The sequence below is a fragment of the Talpa occidentalis genome, unplaced genomic scaffold (assembly GCF_014898055.3).
Source record: "Talpa occidentalis isolate TD23 unplaced genomic scaffold, MPIMG_talOcc4v2.1, whole genome shotgun sequence".
NCBI lineage: Eukaryota > Metazoa > Chordata > Mammalia > Eulipotyphla > Talpidae > Talpa > Talpa occidentalis.
The window spans coordinates 26,033,603-26,048,811 of NW_026555331.1; the positions used below are offsets into that span (position 1 = coordinate 26,033,603).

Below are 15,209 nucleotides of genomic sequence, written 5' to 3' on the forward strand. Positions count from 1 at the left end.
TTAGCCCAATGGGCTTTGCTAAACTCTTGAGAGATTTCTGGGGTTACTACATCATCTTTCAGTGGGGCATCCTATGCGAGTGCCATCTGGAGTCATAAGGCAGATTCTGGGGATACTTGTAGGTGCAGCCTCAGATCTTAGGGTGAGAAAATCTTATCTCTGTGTTGTTTACTTAAGAGGTCAGTGCCAGTGAGGGAAAATGGTCACTCTTTCAGGTAGAAAAAGCTATGATGGAGCCTCATGTAACAAAACTGGCATTCCAGAGGTGGTAGGAAGGCTTTCTTTGTGGTCCCTATACTGGTACAGTCCTCTTGCTGGTGGGGGCTAATTTAGAAATCAAATGATTCTCCACAGCGAAAGTTACCTGGGGACTCAAAGGGAGTTATCTAAATAGGCTTTCTCAGATCAGTGGAGCCCTATTCCTCACCTAAACTCCATCCTGGACTATCAGTTGTCTTCTTTTCACCCTCCTGGCTTCATTTCTTTTACTTTGCCTATAATTTCTTCTCCGGCCCTTGTCTGAATCATTCTGTACTGTCTCCTGCCACTTTCTTAGTCCTTCACCCCATTCTTGCTTCTAACGTGGGACACTTGCCGTTCCAATGTCTCTTTTCTTGCAATAAGCACACTGATTCTTAAAGTTTTTCTTCTATGTCCCATCTCTGTCCTGAACCCTGTCCTGTATTCTCTCTTCAAATACGGCTGCTGGCCTGGGCCTCTCTGGCATTGCAAACACTAAAGGCTACATCCATCAATTGGGAAAGGACTCTTCTCTACAGCACCTTCTACCTCGGTTAACTTCCTCCTTATATCCAGAGTATTCTGTCCAGTGACTGTCATGTTGATCATGTGAACATTTTACGGAACATCAGCATTCTGATCTGAGTAAATACTACACATTCAAATAACCATTTCAAGAAACTCAGGTCCTTGTTAGTCTTTTGCTGAATTTCTAGTACCTTACCCAAACTCTTTGGTTTAGATATTTCCTACCTCAGCCCTATTAATAAGCACCTTTTATACTGTTTCATCCTTCCCATGCCCCCATTATTGGGGTCCCAGTAACGGTTGCCCCTGGGATAGCTTCTTCCATTTCTAGGATTTCTGGAGACTCCTGACAGAGGCAATGAGCCTCTGCACTCACCTTCTTTAAAACCTTCTCCATTTATCTAACACTAATCATGCTTGTGACATGAATTGTATGTCTTCCCAGGTAGGCTGATAGAAACAGAGGTAAACAAATTAACCATCCTTTTAGGATTTTGCCAGTAAAGAGGGACAGAATGTCTGTAATTCAGGAGGGCCACAGTTGGAAAGGGAGCATAGAACTAATTGTATTGGGTAGGTTGCCCCTGAGCATTCAATACACTAAATGGTGTATTGGAAACAGGGAACTGCCCCACCCACGGCAGCAACTTTGCTGTCCTGTTATGATAAGGAGAAGCCAGTCTAGGGCTATCCCAGTGCAGGGGCTCAGCAAAGCCTCTGCAGCCTCGCCAGGAGGGGTCTTCGCCTCTTGGCAATCTCTGCTGATGGGTGAGAGAGAAAGAAAGTACAAGAGAGAACGAGAAAGAGCGAGAGAGAAAGAGCGAAAGAGAAAGAAAGAGCAAGGAAGGAAGGTCTCCTTTTCTGTCTTCCCTTTTAGAGTTATCAGGGGAAGGATGCGTCCCTCTTGGTGCCCTCAAATAGACATCTCTATGACTTTTCCAAATGTAATTTATGGAGGGACATAAAAAGTTTGCATGTATGAGAATTCATCTAATTTGCCTAATCTTTTACAAAATTACTCCAATTGCAAAATCTGATAGTTCAAAAATCTGTTAATAGGCCACTTTCCACTAGTGTATACATAGACCAAGCAGCGTTATAATACTTTTTTAAAAAATATACTTCCTAGACATTGACTTACAACTAAATTTATTCTAGCCAGCCAAAATTCATCCAAGCAGACTCCCAGTCAGACAAAAAGGGTCATGCCCTTTCAAACCAAAGTTTTTGAAAGTTCACCAAAAAGATTCCCAGAAACACAAGTCCTAAGCTAGAGGCCGAAAATGAAGCACATGCAATGCCCAGAGAACTTTCCATAAAACCAAAATCAGCTGTCACACCTCAGACTTCATCAGAACACCCATATCAAAAATCAAAGGAGAACACATATATAAGCACCGAGAACTCTACTAAAGTAAAACCAAATAAAATTAGACACAGAAAATTCCTGCTATGTGTCTAGCATATGTATTCATGGTGGCAAGGAGTTCCGTGGGCTGACCGATAGTGTGTTTGGGGCCTCTCCGGTGGCACAAGTATTAAAGTCAAAGTGTTATCAAGCTCTTGCCAGCCACTGCAGCACAAGTTCGATTCCCTGGCTGGCAGGGAGGTGACCAACATGGCAAGTCTCCTGACTTGCCCGCTGTTCCCCTCAGCAGTGTGTTTCAGTATATCTGCCTGTTCTGTCTCTGGTGAACGTTCATACACCCCTCCACCCCTCCAGCACCTCTGGCCTGCACCCCAGCTCTTGAATGCATGGATAGGTAAATCTTAAAAAAAAAAAAAAAAAATAGTGTATTTGGACCCACATTGGACACCAAACTAAAACAGTAGACCAGGGGAAGGCCTTTACTCACATGCTTGAATCCACAGGACATGACCCAAATGCAGACACAAGGGAAAAACAGCACCAGGACTTATTAACACAGGGAGTGAAAAAAGGGAGAGCTAAGAGGCAAAGAGAGAGCGAAATTAAAGGCTGGCACATGACTCTGTGCCATCTGCCCCACTCCACATAGCATCCACTGAGCAGAGACCAAGGTTTAAGCTGAAGCTACATGTGGCAAGCTGGCAGCTTCACAGACAAACCTCTTTGCCAGCGGTTTAACTGCAAAAGCCACAGCCATTCAACTGCCAAAGTGTCATTTTAACCGCAAAAACCCCAGCAACTTAATTACCCAAAGCCCCAGCTCTGACCCTTTTCCTTATCGATCCCCATTCAAGGGGTGGAATCTGGAAAGCTATACCTATGGGCACCACCCACTGGCTTGAAAGTTGCTGTTTCTCTTATATTATGAAGATTTAGTCTGAATAAACTTCTCAGTAGCTTCAATGGAAGTCATTTGAGCAATTTATTCAAAATGCTGAAAACAATTAACCTAGAATTGTGTTGCTGTAGAAATTATTTTTCACATCCTGTGCTTTGCTTCCAAAAGGAACTATTTATAATTATCCAGGAATAAGACACCTAAGGTGAGGCAGACATTAAAAACAAACAAAAAAAATGATAAAGCCATAGCACCACCTGCTGGAAAATTAAAAGAAAACCAGTTCAGATCTAAGTTGCTGATCCCAATATATAATAAGCCAACAGAAAAACACACCAGAATCCTTGCAACCTCACATTAGCAGGGAACAAGGAAGGAACAACTTCAGAATCGAAACTCAAAGGCATAATCTTCCACATCTTAGCAATGGACAGAATCTTCCAAACAGATATAGTAAAAAGGAGCAAACTCCAGGTCAAGGAGTTTGCTTGACTTGATCTCCAAGGTAGAGCTTTCTGGACTGCACCTTCATCTCCACTCCAAGATCTCAGGCTCTGAGTATTACAACTCCCAATATTCAATGAACCTAACTTCCTGAGCGGTGTACTGCTGGGAACTAGGGGTGAATCTAAGCAGCAGTGTTAGATTTAAGACTGAACATGAACATTTCCCTTTCTTCTGGCTGATTTTGGAATGCACCCTGGTGTCTGCTCAGCTCACACCATCTGTGGGTAGGACAGAGGGCATCCAGTTACATGCTGGCCTATAAGCTTTCTGGCTCTCAGCTCCTCCTTTTTCTATGGAAACACGTTCCTATGCACCCTAGATTCTTAAGCACATTGGCAAGGACTCACAGACAGTGGGTTTGCCCACTTCAAAAAGGGTTTGCAGGTGTTGCCACCACTAGACTTCCTTTATAAGAAATGTTGAAAGGAGCTCTTTTATCTAACAGAAAAAAAGTTCAGACACTGAGTGAGGCAGTAAGAAGATGGAACCAGAAAACAAGATAGCATGGCAGTAGCGATACAGCCTAAATATAAATGGACTGAATTCAGAGTAGGGGGCCTCTCCTGGTAGCACAGTGGTTGAGTGCTGGGCTGCTGGTTTGATCCCCGGCCGCCGGCGAGGGTCCCACATGGTGTGCAGACCTCTCCTGCCGCCCACTGCTCCCCTCAGCAATGTATTTCGTCAGTCTGCCTGTTCTGTTCCCCGCTCTGGCTCTGGTGAATTCTCTCACCCTTCTGAACTTCTGACTGTACCCAGTGCTTGTATAAATAAATAAATAAATCTTAAAAAAAAAAAAAAAGTAGGGCCTCACTGGTGGCGCAAGGGGTTGTGCACCGCACTATGGAGCAATCTGCAAACTCTGCAGCACGAGTTCAATCCCTGGCCGGCCAGGGAGTAACTCACATGGCGCAGCAGACCTCTAATTACTAATTACTAATGATTCAACCTCATTAGTAATCAGAAAATAACAAATTAAGATCACAATGAGTGTTGTGGAAACTGTGTACATTCCTTATACACAGTACATTCCTTGGGGGAGTATAATTTGGAACATGTAATTTGGAAAATAATTATTTTGTAAATCCAAAGATGAATTCATTGTAACCTAGGTATTTTCCTCCTAGAATCAAAACCTAGAGAAACTTGCATAAGAGTACTAACAGATCTGTTTAATAATTGAAATAGAATAACAAATCAAGTAACAAGTATACTGACTGAAAAATGGATAAATTGATGATAGAACATGGAAATGAATGAACTATAGCTATGATAATAAGACAGGTGAGTCATAGAAACCTAATACTAGGTGAAAACAAGTAAAAGAAAACTGTATACTATATAGTTACATGATATATATATACATATATAATTAACAAACGTGATTTTTAGAATAGCCTGTGTTACACAGGGATTTCTACATATGTGGAAACTTTAGTTTAGAAGGAAAGGGAGTTGGTTGCTTCTGGAAGGTAGAGGAATGGAATCTGAGATATCCAAAAAGTCATTATTTCATATGTATTGAATATTACACAATAATTTGATCAAAGCATTTTCGTATTCTTTCTGCCCCATCATTTGCTTTGCTAAAAATGTTAAGGATGCAAGAAATGTTTGAATGAACATAAAAAGAAAAGCATGAATGCACAGTTGAATAGATCTGAACTATAATTTTTGACTTGAGTCTTGGGAAGCTTGAACAACATAATCTTAAATGAGGCACGTAAGATTTACAAATATTAGTCTCCTTCAGCAATACTTACTGTAGGCCTACTTACTATGTGCTAAGAGCCATTCAGGGCTACAAAGATAGTGGCAAACAAAATTGGCACCAGGTGCTGCAGAAATGTATAAAGAGACTATACAGGAGCCTAGAACAGCTAACAAGCAACATGACGTAATTCTTGGTGTGAGACCTTTGTCACTCCTGTCTTTGAGGGACCTTTTCTCACATGCATGAGCTGCTCTTAAACTATATATATATAATATTATATATATATACTATATATTATATATATTTAATATATAATATATAGTATATATAATATATATAATATAAAAAGTCCAACAAGCTGACAATTTGCTCTTCATCTATCAATAACCTTATGGTGTGAGGTTGGGTCAGTTAGTGTACAAGGGGCTGTTTCTGTATAAAAGTATTGTTAACTATACAATACTAATAATCCCTGACTGCCTTCATTGTGTATTTTCACCATTTATGCTCTCACCCCCTAAAATCTTTGTTGCCGACATCAGGATCAGTTTCCCTCTCTCTGGGGGGGTCTCTTTCTTCTTCCTATTGCTATGCTTTCAGGGAACTCTTAGATATACAAGCAGTCCTAGGACTATGGTCATTGATGCAATGTTTGTTTATCCAAAAAAAAAAATCTATCCTTAAGTAGTTTTTGCTTCAAAGGTGTACATTGTACATGTTTAGTTTGTGAACAAAGAATTTCTATCCTTAGGTAAGAAGAACCTCAGAAAACAATACAGTGGAATCTGGTTACAGTATGGTTACTATAAAAATATTTTATAGAAATATAAAAGCCCCCATATTTAGCAAAAAGGCAGCTTTTTTAATCCATACAAAAAGGCGTTGAATCCAATAGCAAACTCCTGAACAAGGGCATCCATCTAAAGTAAATAGATGTAAAAGAAGTGTAAAGATAATAATCATTAAATTTTCAGCATCTGAAAAGAACTAGGAGAGAAGAGAGAAATAAGGTCAAAGACATTTGTGCAAATCATATTTGGAAAATTTCCTACAACCATGAGCAAATCAACAAAGTGATCTGAATATGTATTCAGACAGTTATTGTTGATAAAACATAAGGGGTGGGGATCAACAAGTGATAAGATCCTGACCATTTCATTTCCTAGGGAAGGGTTGTAAGAACACCTGGTAGAGCTCAGGTGGTGACACTGACCTTCCTGCAAGGGCATGCCTTTAGCTTCAAGCAGCCCAAAAATTAAATGAAACGGGTAATCAGACCACAGGAGAGATTTTAAATACTCAAGGCCAATTTTCAATTGTTTTTGTTTTTTACCTCTGTCATTAACTATGTCTAAACCAAGAAATCTTGCCTCATCCACAAAATAAACTGCATTAAGTAAAATAACACTGCTTTCACTCTGTCTCACTTCACCATTCTTCTAAGCACTTAATCATTTCCAACCCAGGGAATTAAGAGATTCTAGAACTATTAGGGCTATAAGCTTTTCTTTCTTTGAGTTACCTCTTCTTAGCAGATCAGTGAGTATTCTTCCAACATAATCGGTGCCCAGAATTTCTTTCTCCTACTAGAAATGGGATCCTCAGCACAAGAAAGTATAGGATGCAGACATCATATACAACTCTTATCAAGAAACTGAGATGGATTTTATAGCCTGTATAAATTTTTTTGTGATCTACTTATTCTAACGCCAAGTCTCTAATACACAAATTGTTCTGTGATCTTTATTCTTTGTGTTACTCTGCATAATTTAACAAATCCTGCAAATACTCTTTTAATTGGAGTAGTACTTCATTCCTTTTGCTATTTTCGCAAGTCCCTATGGCGCCTTGCAAATATAGCATTAGTCCCTCAATACAAAGTATAATTTTCCATTAGGATGAACAAAAGTTACTGTTTACATCTGGGTAGTGTTTGGTTACAGAGTTCTTCAAAGCAGCCCTGGAAAACAAAAGTAAGGTCACAAATCCCTTTCTCAAAGGCAAATAAAGATCAGTTCTTACTTTTGATCCAGGCAAAAAGCCAAACCTAGAATAAAAGAAGCCATATGTATGTATTTGAGAGAAAGTTGTCTACATAAGTAGGGATTTTCCCCAAATAATAAAGTTAACTTTTTTGATGGATTTTGGAGGATGATGGAAATGTAATAGACCACAAAGCTTTAAAAATGTTTTCCAAATAGTTAAGAGGTAATTTTTAAAAGAAAAAAAAAATAGCATGATAAAAGGGTCACCACCTTCATCAAGGCTGATTAATGCAAAGAAGGCAACTATGGTATTTAAAGGCTCACCAACTTCCCCACACTCAAGTGCAGCTGAAACTTGTTCCCAGTCATTTTTATCCATGTCAAAAATAAAGATCTCTGGCTAAACAGAAGGGAGACTGTAAAAATGTCCACCCATATCCCCTTCCTGATCCTCATTTGTACTTAAAGATGATAAAAATGAGTGATTCTAGGTTTGCCATTAGAAATCTTTTCTATACTTTGGTGTAGTTCAAGAAGATACATCCATAGGCCTCCAGGCTGGGAAGAGCTTAATGACACTTCCAACTAGTGTCAACTGGGAGCAACTTGGCCCTAAGGAACATTAGGCTTCTACAGAGATAATTTTGATGGTCATAATTGGAGTGGGGGGAGCTGCTCATAGCATTTAAGGGGAGAGCGCAGGGATGCTACAAAGCATTCTGCAATATACAGGACAGCAGAGGATGGCGCCTGCCAGGAAAGCACACAGCCCAAAATATCAAGTGCAGAGTTTAGAAACACTACTCTAGGTTAAGGTCCCCTGGGCTCAGCCCAGTCTGTGAGGAACCACACTCTACGTATTCATGAATTCTGACCTCAACACCCTCATTGTAAGCAGCTCTTTGGCATCACAGTCCCTTGGCTGTGTGATGAGGTTCTCTTCCTATCTGTGAGCTGCAAAGCCCTCCTTGTAAGCAATCATTTAAGAGTCCTGTGCCTCCCTTATAAGCAGACCTGGCTGTCAGATCCTGACCTGCAACGACCTAAAATGAAATTTAAAAAAGGCTGGAGTTTAATTAGCTGTTGTTTGACTTTTCCCAGCCTACCTGGAACATTATAAATTAAGCAAAAGGACATTTGGAATTTGCTTCCACCCTTAGGCCAAGCAGTATGTTTGATGACGAATATGAACAAAAACAATTTCAAGAAAGGTTTGGACATTTGAATTCTACCCCATGCCATGCAATTATATTCATGAATGCCTCAGTTGATATATGGTACCTAATTGTTTTCTTGATTAAACAAAACACAAATACTAACAATTTCCCTTCTTAAAACATTTCAGTATATATTATTCATAAATATCAACGCAAAGTGTCTAATATTCTTAAGTAGAAAAAATACTTGCTGGGATGATGTACTTCATTAGCCATTTATAGTAATGGGAATAGTATCTGTGTAAGACTTCCATATGTTTGTAACAATTTTCCTTAGAAAAATAGGTTAAACTTTTTGGTTCTCCAATTATTCATCTGAAGTTTTATTATTAGTCTATGAAACTCAAAATTCTGGAATCACTATTGTAAATCTAGCCAGCAATCAACAATTCACAACGAAATAATCAGGGTCATTGCTCAGGCAACTTCGGTATAAACAACGCACTGCCTTCTGAGGAAGACCACGTCATATTTGGTCAGTGCTATTAGAAAGTTCTTCATTAACTTGAGGTGAAGCATAATGTTTGTAAACATATCCTTGCACTTTCTCTCCCTTGGCTCTTGTTTCATCTTCAGGCTACAGCCAACAAGCCAAATTCTATTTCTACAGAACAGTAACAGGCAGTGATGGTTACCAGGCCCATGCTGAACTTTTTCTCTAAACCAAGCATCCGTTAGTGCTGCACATGATGTAACTCACATGCATTGGAGCCATTATCCTCTAAACTTCCCAGTTTCTATAAAATTGAGCAACATAGTTTTTGCCTGAAGCCAAGTCAACTAGTACTATCACTTTACTGTCTTAGACACTTACACTGTATAGCTTCAGTACAAATTAGATTTGTTGGCAGGACTTAATTGTCTTGACACATGAAATTGTAGTTAAATCAAATCATAGATATTTAAGCAAATTCTTCTTTTAACCCACATGTCCCCTACTGTGTATGCATTCAATTGGTGAGGTTTCTATTTGATCCAAGGTTAGGGCTTTTTTATATTCATCCCTTCTAAATTTTATCTTGTTATTGTCAGCACATTGTTCTACCCTGCTGAGATTAAAAAAAAATATTTTCCTTATAAAATATTTCAAAAAGAGGGAAAATTAGAGAAGCTAACATAATCAGAACTTAAGGGTCCAAGCCAGATTTCATAAATATTAACATTAGACCATATTTTCTTTTTTTGAAAACCAAACATCAAATATAATAGTTGCAACAGCAATTGATGGCTCTGAAATCCCACCCCTTTTCTTCTCTCCCCATTAAAAGCCTGTCCTGTAGGGTGCCACATACCATTTTCAGTTCAATTCATGTACCTAATCTACAATCTACACAGATAACAAAAGATAACATGTAGCATATAAACTTGGACTATGTCTAGTAATATATGAATCACTCTATAACTTGATTTTTTCATGTAGCTTTTCCATTTCAAACAGCATTAGTGAAAGCATTCTTAAATACATAATTTTACATCCATGTATAACTATCTCTCAGGCATCTAGAAATATCTTTTAAAGGTGATGATGCACAGCATGATATTAAATATCTAATATTATTAAATATCAAAGCAAATTATACTAATTTATATTCCCACCACTATGTCTGAGAGTTTGTATCACTCTTCATCCTTGACAATACTTTGATTTACAGATTGATGTTCAAGTACTTACTCCCAATACTTTGAATATGACCTTATGTGGAGATAAGATCATTACAGAAAAAAAATTAAGATAAAGTCATACTGGAGTCAGGATGAACCCCTAATCCAATGTCTGCTGTCCTTACCAAAAAGGGGAATTTGGATACTAAGACATGCAGACAGGGCGATCACCCCATGAAGATAATGGCAGAGATTGGGGTGGTGAAGCAGAAGCCAGGGAACACCTAAACTCCCAGCAAAGCAGCGGAAGCTTTAAGAGCACAGACCAGATTCTACCTTACAACTCCCAGAAGGAACGAATCCTGCTAAGAATTTGATCTCAGATTCTAGCCTCTAAAATAGTGAAATAATAGTTTGTTATTCAAACCACCCATTTTGTGGTACTTCATTACAGCAGCTGTAGCAAACTAATATATTTGGTACTATCTGAATTTTTAGCTATTTGCCAATCAGATGGATATGAAACAGGGTATTTTTTATTTTAATATTTCCTTGCAGTAGTGAACATCTATCTTGTTAAGTTGGGTTCATGCTTCAGAAAATTATCTTTTAATCTGCATTGCCTACTTTTTAACTCATTCACCTCCAATTTTGAGATTGTGAATTTGTTTGCATAATTATTTTTAAATACCCAACAATAATTTATTCTAAATAAGTTTTCTACTCTGAAGTCACAAATATTCTCTATAACTTCTAATAATTTAAAGTAATATTCTTCATAATTTATCTTTATCTACCAAGGTTTGAGTTTTTCAAACCTTGAAATGAGACAGGAATTATTTTTTTCCATTTTAATAATCAGTTTCCATGAATCATAATTCTCAATCCCTTGTTCACTTATTTATAATACCACTTTCATATATGCTTGATCTGGTTACCAGGATAGCTATTGCATTTGCTTTTTTTTTAACCTATGTCCTATTCCAATACTATCTTAATTATAGCTAAACAGAAAGTTTTTTTTGTTTTGTTTTGTTTTTATAGAGGCATGTTTTATTTATTTATTTGTTTGTTTGTTTGTTTGTTTATACATGCACTGGGTACAGTCAGAAGCGCGGGAGGGTGAGAGAATTCACCAGAGCAGGGAGCAGAGCAGGCAGAAGGACCAAAGTACACTGCTGAGGGGAGCAGCGGGCGGCAGGAGAGGTCTGCGCGCCATGTGGGACCCTCCTCTGGTGGCCTGGGAGCAGCCGGGGATCGAACCCGCGCCGCAGAGGCCGCAGGCAGCTTCGCAACCCAGCGCTCAACCGCTGCGCCACCAGGGAGGCCCCTAAACAAAGTTTTTTTGACATATGAAACTTTGATTGACATCATTTTCTTCTCAACTTCTAATTTCATTACATTATTGTTAGAGAATGCAATTAAGCATCATATTTAACTTATAATAATGGGCCTCTTTCTGCTTTGGCAGTCTCTGATGCAAAGAACAAAATGATAATACCTATTGCAAAGTGATAGCCATTGCTTTCAAAATATTTAGGCCGAAATATCTGGCGATATTTAGCCCAATAACCACATCAAGGACAACTATATATAGGTTAAGGAGTTGATGAGAGAAAATTTCTGTAGTAAAACTTTTTAGACTAGTGTATCATTTTCTCTCCCCTAAGCCTATGAGGTGCTTCCATTATGCCTAATGAGAAGGTTTAAGAAATCACTGGAAAGCGTGACACTTGTCTTCTAGAACTCGAATAGCAATACTATTAGTAGAAAGAAAAGTCCAATTGTCACTAGATGTAAATAATGTAGAGGAAACAAGCAGCAACCAGCCAAGGAGACACCGCCAGCAGCAGGGAGCTATAACCAACTGCTTCCAGCTAAATAATCTTTGAGGAACCCTTTGAATTACTCTTAAGAGAAACATCCAACTTTAAATATCCATTGAGTGTCACTATAGTTGTATGTGATAGCAGGCAAATAAAAGCTCTCTTTTTCCTATCCAGATTTTGTCTACCACCAATCCAAGATAAAAAGCCATAGAGGAAGACCGTTGTGAATGAACAGGAGTCAAGCAAGTGGTAGGATTGATCACATTGCCTTTCCCTATAACATGTTTCCTTGTAACATATATTCTTTAAGTACAACTGAAATGTTTACAAAAAATGCAAAAAACCCCACAAATTTGAGAGAATCAATATGGTTACTGTGTCCCCTGATTATGTAATAAATCAGAAATAAGAAAATGATTGCATTAGAATCTTGTAATTTTGAAACCAAATGACATATTTCTCAACACTTGTGTTAAAAAGAAAATTGCTAAGACTCCTGGGAAGCTATACCAGTAGTTATTTCTTCCAAAAACATGACCTGAATCTAACCAGAGAAACAAAATGAAATTGAAGAACATTCTACAAAATAACAGTCACGAATATTTTGAATATTTCAAAATGCCAATGTCATGAATGACAAAGAAATTGCTAAGGAAACATTCCAGATTGAAGGTAGTTAAAGAACATACAAACTAAGTGTAATGGATCATCTGGTTTAGATCCTGAACTAGGTAAAAATGCTGTAAATTCATCACTGAGACAAAGGCAAAACCAATTGTATAGTATAATTTTGTATTAAATATGTTTCAATACCTAGATGAAATATATTTATTCCTATAAAGTATAAATGTCAACAGTGAATAGAAATATTGAATAGAATATAAAATATGAAAGAAACGTAAATTATAGTCAACTCCCCTCCATCCACTTTGCCAAATATTAGTCCTAGGCTTCACAGGTGAATTCTGTCCCCTTGGCCTTGAAGCCCTATTGTGACTAATCTGTGAACATTCATTATCATTCCATGTGATAACTGGTGAAATTATCACTCATGATCAGTGTAATTAGTATTTTAAATCCGGACACAACACAGAAAAAAAAAGCATATACTTCACTTAATTATCTGAATGCAAAAAAACCTCAAATTTTAGCTTAAGAAGTCCAACAGTCTGTGTGTATGTGTCTATAGAAACTATTAATGTAGAGGATATATTCATATTTTGTGTGCATTTATGGTCACTTAGATTAATCCTATCAATGAAGGAGTTGTCAATGCAACTTGAACTAAAGTTCACCTAATCCTTTCTTCCATAAGGGTTATAAGAACAATGACAAAAATTGTCCAATCACCTTTTATAGACCCAGGCAACTAACCAAAGACTTAAAGCATGTGGGGGGAGCATTTATTCAAGAAAAATGGCTTAATTTAACTAAGAACAATGACCCTTGCAGCATTTAAACCTGACTTTTTTTTCCACATCCCTCTCTCTAGCTCCATAATAGCTTTGAAAAAAATCAATCATCCCACAATCACAAAAAAATCATCAGTGTTGTGACACTGGATGAGGCAGAACAGGGTTAGAGTTTTGCCAAAGCCCCAGATTTGACTAGCCTGGCAGTTCCCTTGAAACCTTCACTCACATTGCTCATCTTTGCCATGACTCAGTTTTCCCAGTGCAAATAGCCTTTTCCCTGAAGTGCTTGTCAGAGACATTCAGCAGCAACCGATTAGTATTTCAGCTGCCTGACATGGCAATAATGGATGGGACAAATGAGTTGACAAAACAATTTAATGGAACAGTTGAAGAATTAGATAGCCATAACCATAGAGGTTTGGGCAAGATCCAACATCTTCCAGGGAATTTAAAAAGGCCACACTTTTGAGAGTTGTGTTCATGCTCAGGGTTAGGCACATCCTCAGGAACACCTGAGAAAAAATCCTAAGCTCTCACCTCAGATTGAATTAGAGGCTTAATGACATGGAAAGCTTCCACCAACATATACAAAGAATGAGATACACATTGGGATAGACATGTAAGAAAAAACACTGCCTGATAATTAGCTGACCACTAAACTAATGAAACAAGATGTCGGTGGCTCCACACTACAAAGAACACAAACCTTATGGAATAAATTTAGGATTGCAAAACAAACAGCAATACTAACAACAGATAGAAAACCAACAAACTCTGGTGGAAGGGGCATTAGATTTTCAAAGTTGTCACATATTACTCAAACATCTAATTTTCAACAAAAGTAAAGCACAGAAAACAAGTGTTGGTAAGGTTGTAGAGAAAAGGGAACACTGCACACCTTTTTTGGGAATAAAAATTAGTTCCATATGAAAAACAATATGGCTGTTCCTCAAAAAATTAAATTAGCTCTATATGACTCAGCAATTCTACTTCTGGGTATATACCCAAACCAAATGAAAGCAGAGTATCAGAGAGGTGTTCACAGTACCTACATGATGGAACTACTAAAGGATCCATCAATAGATGAATGGATAAAGAGATACATATGCATGTGTGTGTGTGTGTGTGTGTGTGTCAAGAAAGCCTCCAATTTAGGTGCGTTAGTACACAGTTGCAAGGACAGATGGGAAGATAAGAAGCCACTAAGTCACGAACGGTGGTAGACACTCTCAGAAAGAGACCTTCAGGTGTCAGATTTATGGCTATGGTTAATGTACAAGGCATCCTGTTAAGACTGGCACAACTGTTAATACCCCTTATGCTTGCACAGAACAGCCTGCAATGTTCCTATTAGAATGTCTGCTAGGATACTAGAGGGCTAATGGGCATGTTTTTATATATTCCAGGTTTACCAACCACCTGTGCAGAAGAGAGGCGATCAACCAAAATACAAGGTAGAGAAGCAAGGCCAGCAAACATTCTACAGCCTTATAATCCCCAGCAAAACCTCAGGCAGGGAGCTACTTGTCTGTGAAGTAGTCTCCCTGTAGCTCTGTCTCTTGCTCTTTTATTCTCAATAAACTATAGTGCTCCCACTGTCACTCTGTCTCAAGTTTTCATTACATTCTTGAGTGGGACACATGGACTACGGTAACAATACAATGGAATATTATTCATCCAGGAGAAAGAACATCATCCTGCCATTTGCAAAAACTTGGATGGAATTGAGGCTATTATGTTAAATAAATCAGAGATAAATCAGACAAACACAAATATTGTTTACATCACTTAAATGTGTAATCGAAAAGAAATTTAACAGAATAAAATGGAAAATGGTGGTTCCCTGGAAATGGGGGGATAAGTGATATTTTTGGTGGTACAAACTTGCAATGAATACTAAATAAGTTC

General features: G+C 38.2%; 1 long non-coding RNA gene across 3 annotated transcripts in view; it reads left to right on the forward strand.

Annotated features, from left to right (window-relative positions):
* The window catches only part of LOC119232797 (uncharacterized), a 180,619-nt gene extending 165,730 nt beyond the window's left edge, over window positions 1-14,889 (forward strand). For all 3 annotated transcript variants that reach the window (XR_008550584.1, XR_005122230.2, XR_005122385.2), the window contains 2 exons: window positions 12,061-12,135; window positions 14,708-14,889. This is a non-coding gene — a long non-coding RNA (uncharacterized LOC119232797). The remainder of the gene's footprint in view (window positions 1-12,060; window positions 12,136-14,707) is intronic.
* Window positions 14,890-15,209: the final 320 nt, after the last annotated feature.